Below are 10,783 nucleotides of genomic sequence, written 5' to 3' on the forward strand. Positions count from 1 at the left end.
TGAAGTTTCACGTGTTGCACCAAAATATTTGCATCATTAGTGCCGATTAGCGCAATTGCGAATATATTGGAGCACTCTAACTGCATATAAAGCCATTTTTAATGTTCTGCCGTGCCTACTATTTTATCCAGTCTCAGAAAACTTCTAGCAGCTTGGAAAATGTAGCAAAAGTGACCCAAGCCTGTATTTCACGCGTATTACGCGAATATTACAATGCCGATTTTTCACAATCAAGAAAATAATCTCGAATTTGTGAATTCACGAATATATGATTAATATTCGCCCAAATATTGGTGAAATATTCCAAATTCGAATATAGCCCATGCCGCTCATCACTAAGCGCCAGGTATAAGGAAGGCCCAAGATCCTACTATAGCGTGAAAGAGCGCACTCCTTTTACACCGTCGTCAGCTGATTCCACATAGATGTCTACAGAACCTGTTCTATTAAACGCTTATACACGTAGAGCCCCTCTGATAGAGTGGAGAGGGTGTCAGCAGTAAGTTTGTGTTGACGTCACTGATTACTTTGCCCTTCCTCTGATCCGTCAGAACAATAATCCCCAAAAAACGGATCCTTTCTGTCGAGCATCTGCCTTCACTCGGTCAGCATTTGGTCAGTAATCCATGAGTATTTCTAAAACCAAAACAAAACAGGAGTGGATCCAAAAGACCTGAATGGACATGTGAATGGAATATTTACATGTCTTCTGTGTTTTGTACCCACTCCTGCTTTTGGCTACCAAATCATAAGCCAATTCTGATGCAAAATAGGGACCATGTCATACAGGCCTTACAGCTGCTACATAGACAGAATCTGCTGTGCGTCTCAGTTTTCCTTCCTTCTGACAGATCAGAAAAAGGGTCAAATAAATGATGATGTCAACCATGCCAAAAAGTGGAGAAACCACAGAGTGGTGATGTGGCAGCAGAATGAGACGACCACAGAGAGCCTAGTGACATAGTGGTGAGGTGGCAGCAGGAGGAGATCACAGAGTGGCCCAGTGACATAGTGTTGAGGTGGCAGCAGAATGAGGAAACCACAGAGTGGTAATTTGGCAGCAGCATGAAGAGACCACAGAGTGGCCCGGTGACATAGTGTTGAGGTGGCAGCAGTGGGATGGGACCACAGAGTGGTGATGTGGCAGCAGCATGAGGAGACCACATAGTGGTGAGGTGGCAGCAGTATAGGCCTAACGAATGTACCGAGACATACGGATGTTCCTGTGACAGATGGCAGCAGATCTGTGAGACTGCCAGTACGTGGTTTGATCTGACATGTTTTCCTTTTGGATCAAATGACGTCTGTGTTGTTTCTGGTGCCTGCCACAGATTCTTTCCCCAGGTGTGGCTATTGTGGTCATTTAACAGTCTCTATTTATTGTTTGTTCACACCAGGCAGCAACACATAAGTCATTGGGTGAAACAGAAGTCCACGTGCTTTCATCCAAACAAGATAGCAGGCCTTAATCCCGGCCCAAACTCTCAGGCTCCAACACAGAGACTGGCAAAGCTCCACTGTCAGACGGAGGTTAATCCACACCAGCTGAGACTGCTGGGTGAGTTTTATATCCCTAACGAAAACCCGGCCTGGAACGTGGGGAACAGCCACCCACCCTGCACTTTGGCTGCTCCCAGTAAGAGCCGGCCCGGATCGGCTTAACAGACACACTATATAACCAATAGTGTCAGTCAGCACTAGCTGCCACTGACACTTAAAATTACCGGCTCTTACCTCACCGAGGACAGGAACCTGTCACCGAGGGAGACTCCTGTTCGTCTTTCCCTTTGGAAGAACAGGTAGACTCCGTCCTAACACTAGTTCCAGGGTCCTATAGGGTGAAACAGGATTCTAGGTATCCGGTATATGAACTTGCCTACCTTTGGGGCCTGTTCATACTGGTAGTCTGTCAGGACTGGAGTTAGGGTTTTCTCTAGGAGGTATCCATCTTCCTTCCCTAGTTTTCAGGCCTTATTCCGGTATCACCTTTCCCTTCTATGCTCGGTGTGGTGTTTTCCTCCCACACACGAGCGTGACATTATAAACCGCCCAAAACCGTCATTTTGCTTGTTTCAGTACAACCATGGATCCTATTGCTGCACTGGCCGGACAGCTGCAGCGACTGTCTTTGGAGGTAGCTGATCTCCGCACGACTGTTTCGCAGATCCAGAGACCACAGGCTGTTGGTCCTAGTGGTGGTGGTGGTTACCATTCCTGTCTCGAGCCTAAAGTTGTCCTCGCAGAAAGATTCTCTGAAGTGATAATTTCATTTTGTTTAGGGAGTCTTGCAAATTGTATTTTAGGCTACGTCCACACTTATCTGGGGATGAGAATCAGAGAGTTGGCGTGGTTATTTTATTGCTTAAGGGGGATGCTCAGTCATGGGCTTTTTCTCTGCCGACCAGATCGCAGATCGCAGAGAGACTGCAATCTGGTCGGCAGATCGCAGAGGGACTGCGATCTGGTCGGCAGAGAGACTGCGATCTGCCGACCAGATCGCAGTCTTTCTGGTTGGGGGATGAATTTTTCAAACCTCTGGGTCTCATCTATGATGACCCGGATTGGACCTCCCAGGCCGAGACCAAGCTACATGGCCTTCGTCAGGGAGAGCGTTCTGCGAAGATCTATTGCTCTGAGTTTAGGAGGTGGGCTATGGATACTGAGTGGAACTATCCGGATCTCCGTAGTCAATTTTGTCAGGGATTATCAGAGAGGCTGAAGATTGATTTGGCCTTTCATGAGAATCCTGAGTCTCTGGAAGCTGCTATGTCTCTTGCGGTATGCATTGATGGATGCCTGAGAGAGAGATCTAGGGGCCCCCACTCTCAGGACGTACTATCACATAACATATCGTCTTCCTATGACACTTTGGGTGAAGATACTCCTGGGTTTATGTCTGGGGACGAACCCATGCAGTTAGGGGGAGCTACTTCCGGATCCACTTTTAAGAATTCTGGTCGTAGGAAGGGAGTATGTTTTTTCTGTTGACAGAAAGGACATTTTATCGATGTATGTCCACGCATTCAGCCTCAAAAAGAAAAAAAAAGTGGACGTTTAATTCCCATCTGACTCTTGGAGGGGTGGGAGGAAAGTCAGAAAATATGCATTTGTCTATGCCTGGTAGTACCCCATCTCTCCTGACTGCTGAGGTGGCGCTAGAGTCCAAGACTGTGGGGATTCATATTTTTATCAACAGTGGGGCAGGGGTGAACCTGATTGATGCTCAGTAGAGATGGGGTTGCAGTTTGCCCGGCGGTCGTTTCGCATAGAACTTTGCTAGTTTGCGATTCGCCGAACATGCAGTCATATGGCGATATTCGCATGCGCCATATTTTTTTGCATAACGCCGAACTTTGACCCATGACACATCTATCAGGTGGGAAAGGACAGCAAATTGAGACGTTTCAGCACATGGACACACCCGCAAGCCTATAACAGAACCTAATCTGGCATCCATTTTACATTATGAGTTTTGCCAGTGTATGGAGAGGTTGCATTTTGGAGCAGTGACAGTTAGGGACACCAAACGCTAGCTAACAGGGCCACAAAAGTCCTTTTAAGGACTGGTATAGGTGTGCTATCGATAGGTGTGATATAGAGGGGTGTGATAAACTTATAATATACTTTCTAACATAGAAGTTATATTATAGTGTATTTGTATTGTGCAGTAGTTGTGTGCAGATCTGCTGCGATACCACAGCTAGATAGAGGGACAAATCCTATTGGAGTAACTTATTGCAACGGGTGTGATATACCTGTTGCCCCCAAAAAACTGCTTGAGGGCTGCGATATACCTTCTTCCACAAAATCCTGATTGAGGGGTGCTATATACCTGTTTCTGCCAAATACTGATTGAAGGCTGCTATATACCTGTTTCCGCCAAATACTGATTGAGGGGTGCTATATACCTGTTTCCGCACAGCTTGGATATGTGCGTCTGACGCAAGCGAATTTCTACAACAGGTGCTATTGCTATATACCTTCTTCCACCAAATACTGATTGAAGGCTGCGATACACCTGCTTCCACAAAATACTGATTGAGGGGTGTCATATGTAACACCCCAGAGTTGTGTTACTGCACACCTATACCCTGCTACTATCTTCTAAGAGCCTTTATACTGTCATTAGATGTGATTTTGCTCATGTCTTCCACAAATCCGCATATAAATCCAAGTTAAATGTACTTGTTCCTGTAATTTGCCTGGTTACCAGCAGGTGGTAGCAACACATTGGCAGGTACATAGATACAGTTTAGTATATTTGAGTTGGAATGGATTATTCCAGCTTAGCTCCCCCTCTGTGAGAGAAGTGGGCAGTTCCCCCATCCTGCAGCATGGGTGGAGAAGGAAGTTAGAATCAGAGTAGCCTCCCCCCTGGTAGGGGAAGGCTGTGTGATAGTGTGCATGAGTCCCCCTGCATAGGGAAGACAGCAAGGACCGAAAACTAGAGACAACCTCCAGAGTTCCAGGTAGAAAGCATCCCTTGAAAATCCATCTGTGAGATAAGTCCAGAGTCCTAGGAGAAGCTAGTTACTCCTCAGCTAGTCTGTCCCCACAAAGCAGAAGCTACCAGATAAGTGCAGAACCCTGCCATAGTTTCAGAGCTACCAAGCAGACGCTTTATCCTGCAAGCTCCACATTTAAAGCAGAAGTACTCATTCCTGCTAATCATTGCCAAAACCTGCTGGGATCAAGAGACCAAAGCTGTATACTGCTTGGATGCAAGTTATTTCAAGTAAAGCAACGTTTGAACTTCATCTAAAGGTCTGGACATAATTTATTCTGCAAAATTCCTCTATTACTTCTACTATCACTACACTCAAATTTATTGGAAGTGAGTCAGGAGCCAGGAGTCCGGCCATACCCAGGTAGGAGACACCGTGACCAGGGCCGGCTCCAGGTTCATGTGGGCCCTTGGGCGATAAATCCCAGTGGGCCCCCATGAGGCATTTTTTTACATTGACATGTCCCCCTGTGGCTCCTACACGGTATAATGACCCCCAGTGGCCCCTATACAGTATAATGACTACTAGTGGCCCTTCACACAGTATAATGAACCCCCAATCCCCCCCCCCCCACTGTATAATGACCACCTGTGGCCCTGCATTTAGAATAATAACCCCCAGTCGCCCCCATTTAGAATAATGACCCCCAGTAGCCCCCACACTGGGGGAATACTGTATGGAGGGGGCTCTGGGGGTCATTATACTGAATGGAGGGTCATTGGTGATCATTATACTAAATGGGGGACACTGGGGGTCATTATACTATGTAAAGGGCCCTCACAGTATAATGACCCCACAGTGGCCCTCCATTCAGAATAATGACCCCCAGTCGCCCCCACACTGGGGGTTATACTGTATGGAGGGGGCACGAGGGGTTATTATATTTAATGGGGGATCTGGTGGTCATTATGCTAAATGGAGGGTCAATGGGGATCATTATACTAAATGGGGGGCACTGGGAGTCATTATACTGTGTAAGGGACCCTCACAGTGTGATGAATGACCCCCCAGTGGCCCCCTCACATACCTATCATTGCAGGGGAGCTGGTGGTCCTGTCATTCACTAACCGCAGCTCCCAGCTCCCCACATGAACCTGGAGCCGGCCCTGAATGACCCCCAGTAGCCCCCACACTGGGGGAATACTGTATGGAGAGGCTCTGGGGGTCATTATACTAAATGGGGGACACTGGGGGTCATTATACTATGTAAAGGGCCCTCACAGTATAATGACCCCACAGTGGCCCTCCATTCAGAATAATGACCCCCAGTCGCCCCCACACTGGGGGTTATACTGTATGGAGGGGGCACGAGGGGTTATTATATTTAATGGGGGATCTGGTGGTCATTATGCTAAATGGAGGGTCAATGGGGATCATTATACTAAATGGGGGGCACTGGGAGTCATTATACTGTGTAAGGGACCCTCACAGTGTGATGAATGACCCCCCAGTGGCCCCCTCACATACCTATCATTGCAGGGGAGCTGGTGGTCCTATCATTCACTAACCGCAGCTCCCTGCGCTCCTTCTCTCCTCCGGCCCGCTGCAGCAGTGAGCCAGGCCTGGAGGAGAGAAGGAGATGTGCAGTGATGGAGCTAGAACTGACTGGGCCCCACAGCGAAATTTAGTACGCCCCCCTCCCCCAATGTGTGTTCACATTACGTTTTTCCTATCGGTTTGATGTATACACATGTGCAGCACTCCACGTTTTTGTATCCTGCAGAGTCAAGTAAAAAATGCAGACGTTAACGTATATGTTTTTTTACCATGGAACTGTATGGTGAACGGACGCCACTGTACGGCATCAGTCTGAGGCATCTGTCAATGCATACATTTTCAGTATGCATTAAATGGATGGCAAAAATAGGATGTGAACCCAGCCCTAGTGTCAGAATAAGCAGAATAATACAGCGGAGCAGCGTGGCGGAGAGGGGAGGCCGCCATGTACTGACAGAGCGCTACCTGGTCCTGGTGGTCAGGGATGAGGACTGTGCTTCCCAAGGATCATTTTCTACTGGAAAATACAGGTCACAGTATAATACACTAGAATCTATATAATATAAAGATATTAGCCCCACCCCCCGAATAATCATACGATTAGGGGGTCATTTATTATATAGAAATACGTCTATATTAGGCGTATTTCTGACACAGATTGTGGCGCAAAGGTCCTTAACACCGCAATCTGTATCTTTTCCCGCTCATGCCAGGTCTAAAAAAAGTGGTGTGGGCAGGGAAAGGATACAGCTATGGCCATCCAGTTATTGGATACCACCACCATATAGTGATAACACCGCCATATAGTGATAACACCGCCATACAATGATAAAACCACCATACAGTGACCGGATAAAAGGGTATAAGAGGGCACAGTACAGGGAATTACTATGGGCACTGCACAGGGTGTGGTAGGAGGGCACAATGCAGGGTATAAAGGGGCACAGTACGGGGTGGGGGGCACAGTACGGGGTGGGGGGGCACAGTCACATGACCCTGTGACGTTAGAAGGTCCTTATGGTGAATGCGGTTCAGATGCCACCATAATGAGAGGCAGAGGAGTGAGACAGGGGCCCGGGGCCCTGGATGGACAGGAGGGGTGGACACAGCAAGTAGGTGGAAGGGACTCTGAGGGGGATTCATACAAGTAGTGGCAGGAGGTCTGTGCAGGGCAGCAATAGGAGATAGGAGGGTGGGACAGGAGCCCTGGATACATGAGGGAGGAAAGGAGACAGCAGGGGCTCCATGAGGAGGAGATAGGACAGGATATGGGGGGGGGGGGGGCAGGTGTCATTAGGGTGGCCAGACGTCCGGTTTTAGGCCGGACAGTCCGGTTTTCAGGCTCCCTGTCCTCCGTCCGGCGCAGTGCCTGGACGGACGCAGGGATGTCCTCCTTTTCAGTGGCTCACGTCTCAGACAGCAGCATTGTGCTGTCTGAGCGTAAGCTGCAGCAACTGACCGAGGCTTCTCTCACCCCCAGTCAGTCACTAGAGCCGCAGAAATGACTCCCTGTGGCTGACTGAGGGGGAGAGAAGCCCCCCCGGCTGCCCCGCTCACCTTCCAATCACAAAGTTCTTCCCACTCCTCTCCCCCGTGTTTTTCCAGCCAATGGTGGGGGCGTGGCTTCACTGATATGGGGGGCGTGGCTTCATGCCGTTTGGAGGCGTGGTTTTGATCATTGTGGGGGTGGTTTGGGGCGTTGTGGGTGTGGTTTGGGGCATTGTGGGTGTGGTTTGGTGTGTTGTGGGTGTGGTTTGGGTCAGTCCGGCTTTCTAGGGTGAAGCCAGTGGCCACCCTAGGTGTCATGGAGACAATCAGCTTAATAAAACAGTAACACAACTAAATAGAATGAAGCAGCAGTGTCCCCCCCCTTTCCTCCTGTCCCACAGAGAAGAGACAGTCACAGTGCAGACTCACTCACAGACTGTCTTCACACTTCTCTGCTCCAGCTCCAGCCGTGCGGTCTCTCTCCAGTCTCCTCAGGCAGCAGTGTCCTGTGTAGAGGGGGCGTGTCCTGTGTAGAGGGGGCGTGTCCTGAGTCTCTGCAGCTCAGGGGGCCCACCAGAGGGGTACTGCGTATGTGAAATGACAGCAGTGAGAGCTCCCATCTGTATTGATGGAAGTGCTCATAGCAGCTCAGTGGGCCCCCCCAGGAGCATTGGGCCCCGGCACTTGCCCGGGGATGCCGGGTTATGACGCCGGCCCTGACCGTGACACAATTATCACTATCGTACAGAGACATTATAGGCCATTACACCACTCTGGCATTCCCAATCTGGGATGTGTGTTATAACACCTTGAAAGGGTCCTGGGATAGTACCTTGCGCACGCTGCAATTGGTGTCACGACAAATACAGAACATTAACAACTGGTATCTGCTGGAATTACTGATGTATCTTATAGTGGAAACAGCCTCCAATTAGTGTAGCAAGGTGGAATAGAATTCCTCCTATTACCCAGACTGTACACTCTCATATTGCACCCTGTTCTCCTTTTATAGTGTAGATGATGCCTCCTTATTAGTGATGCACGAACATCTGCCGGAACGGTTCGCGAACGAGATCAAATGTTTGCGAACCGCAAGTTTGCGGCGGGTCCCATTCATTTTAATGGCAGGCAAACCTGAAAAACCTTCAGCTCATATTTGCAGCCAAGAAATAGTTACTAGAAGTGCACAAATAGTCCCACAACATAAACAGTGACATACCAGATGTATTATTCGAATTTGCGATCTCCATTAATTATTTTTTTCAATGCGAAATATCGGCAATATAATTTTCGCATACGCGCATGCGCACACCAGTTATAATAATTTTTTCCAATACCGTTTGTCTCTGAGTGTAGCAGAGGGAACGCAGCAAAACAGCAAACAAATGCTGCAGTACCCAAATGCACTATATAGAAAGTATATTATTGGTATATACCCCGCTTCTATCAGTTTTTTTGGGGGACGACTGGTATATCGCACCAGTTATAATTATTTTTTCCAATACAGTTTGTCACTGTGTGTAGCAGAGGAAACACAGCATAATCGCAAACAAATTCTGCAGTACCCAAATGCACTATATAGAAAGTATATTATTGGTATATAACACCCCGCTACTATCAGTTTTTTTGGGGGGCGACTGGTATATCAGACCAGTTATAATTATTTTTTCCAACACTCCTCTGTACTGCACACCTATCAAAAGTACACCTATACCAGTCCTTAAAAGGACTTTTGTGGCCCTATTAGCTAGCGATTGGTGTCCCTAACAGTCTGTCCCTGCTCCACACACCAACATTTCCCTACACTGACAAAAGACTTAATGTAAAATGGCGGCCAGATCGGGTCTATTTATAAGATAGGGGGTATGTCCATGTGCGGAAACTTTTCAATTGGCTGTCCTGTACCACCTGATGGATGTGTCATGGGTAAAAGTTCTTCGCAATGTAAAAGAATATGGCGGGCGCGAAAATCGCCATATGTTCGCATGTTCGGTGAATCGTGAACGAGCAAAGTTTGCCGCGAACCGACCGCTGGGCAAACTGCAAGGCCATCACTACTCCCTATCCTTTCTCTACACCTTGAATGATCTTTCCCTGAACTTGTAAATAGTTTTTTTAGCACAATGAAATCTTTCCTAGCACTGTCCCTAGCGCCTGCTGACGTCTCTCCCTGCACTAAGTACACCGGAAAATGGCAGAATCCAAGATGGCTGAGGATATTTATAGGGCTGTCACATCACAGTGACTGGCTGGCTGCTGATTGGCTGCATGCATGGCATTGTGGGTGATCGCTCGTTCCCAGAGTTCCCTGCTTCATGTCCTAACATGTGCAGCAGCCATTTTAGGAAAAAATGCGATTCGCTACCACGAAGCGTGAGGTAATTCAGCTTCGGTGCAAATCAAATGTTTCCTGAAATCCAGATCGAATTCCACTTCGTCAACTTTGATTCGCTCATCTCTAAATATGTACAAATTCTTCAGGAACACTTTCATTGTAGTTTTTAATGAAATTGCTGCTTATTGATACAAGTGTAACATTTTCTAAAATTAGGAACATTCTTCAAATTTTAAATACTATATTTAGGCTATATGTCATAAAAAATGTAAGTCACAACTACAGGAAACATTGGGGTTTAATAAACGAATACCATTAAAGCAAATTCTAACAATTCAGAAAACTCATATTGTCGCTTCCCAGGTGCTGTAATCTCTTAAGTAGCAGATGTACATCTGATGCAGTGCTTAGAAAAAGGCTTTTGGCAGTTCTCAACCTCCAAGGAGTTTTAAAAAGGTTATTCATCTCCATCCACCTCTATCTTTAGATCAACTCTTTGTTAATTTGCTTTTTACAGTAAGGCATCCTTATACATGACAGTAACCAGTTACCAGCTTCTCATCTTACTATTTTAAAAGATAACTAACTCATTCTTGTTTGTGTTAATCTTCTTCAAATTACTAGTAAAAATAAAAATTATGTACTAGAGGTAATTTTATATTTTTATGTTTGGTTACATAATAGTAATCTATGGTAGTTTAAATAAAGCCATATTTATAGGTCATTGACTAATTGGAGTTCATTGAGATGTTTGTAGAATGAATAAAAAAAAAAATTACACCTAGCAAGATGCAGTAGGGCTTTAAAGATCAATAACAATATGTTATTTGCACAACAATTAGTACTGATTGACATTAGTTAGGCTACTTTCACGCTGGCGTTTTGGCTTTCCGTTTGTGAGATCCGTTCAGGGCTCTCACAAGCGGTCTAAAACGGATCAGTTTTGTCCTAATGCATT

This window comes from Bufo bufo, chromosome 5, assembly GCF_905171765.1.
Source record: "Bufo bufo chromosome 5, aBufBuf1.1, whole genome shotgun sequence".
Taxonomy (NCBI): domain Eukaryota; kingdom Metazoa; phylum Chordata; class Amphibia; order Anura; family Bufonidae; genus Bufo; species Bufo bufo.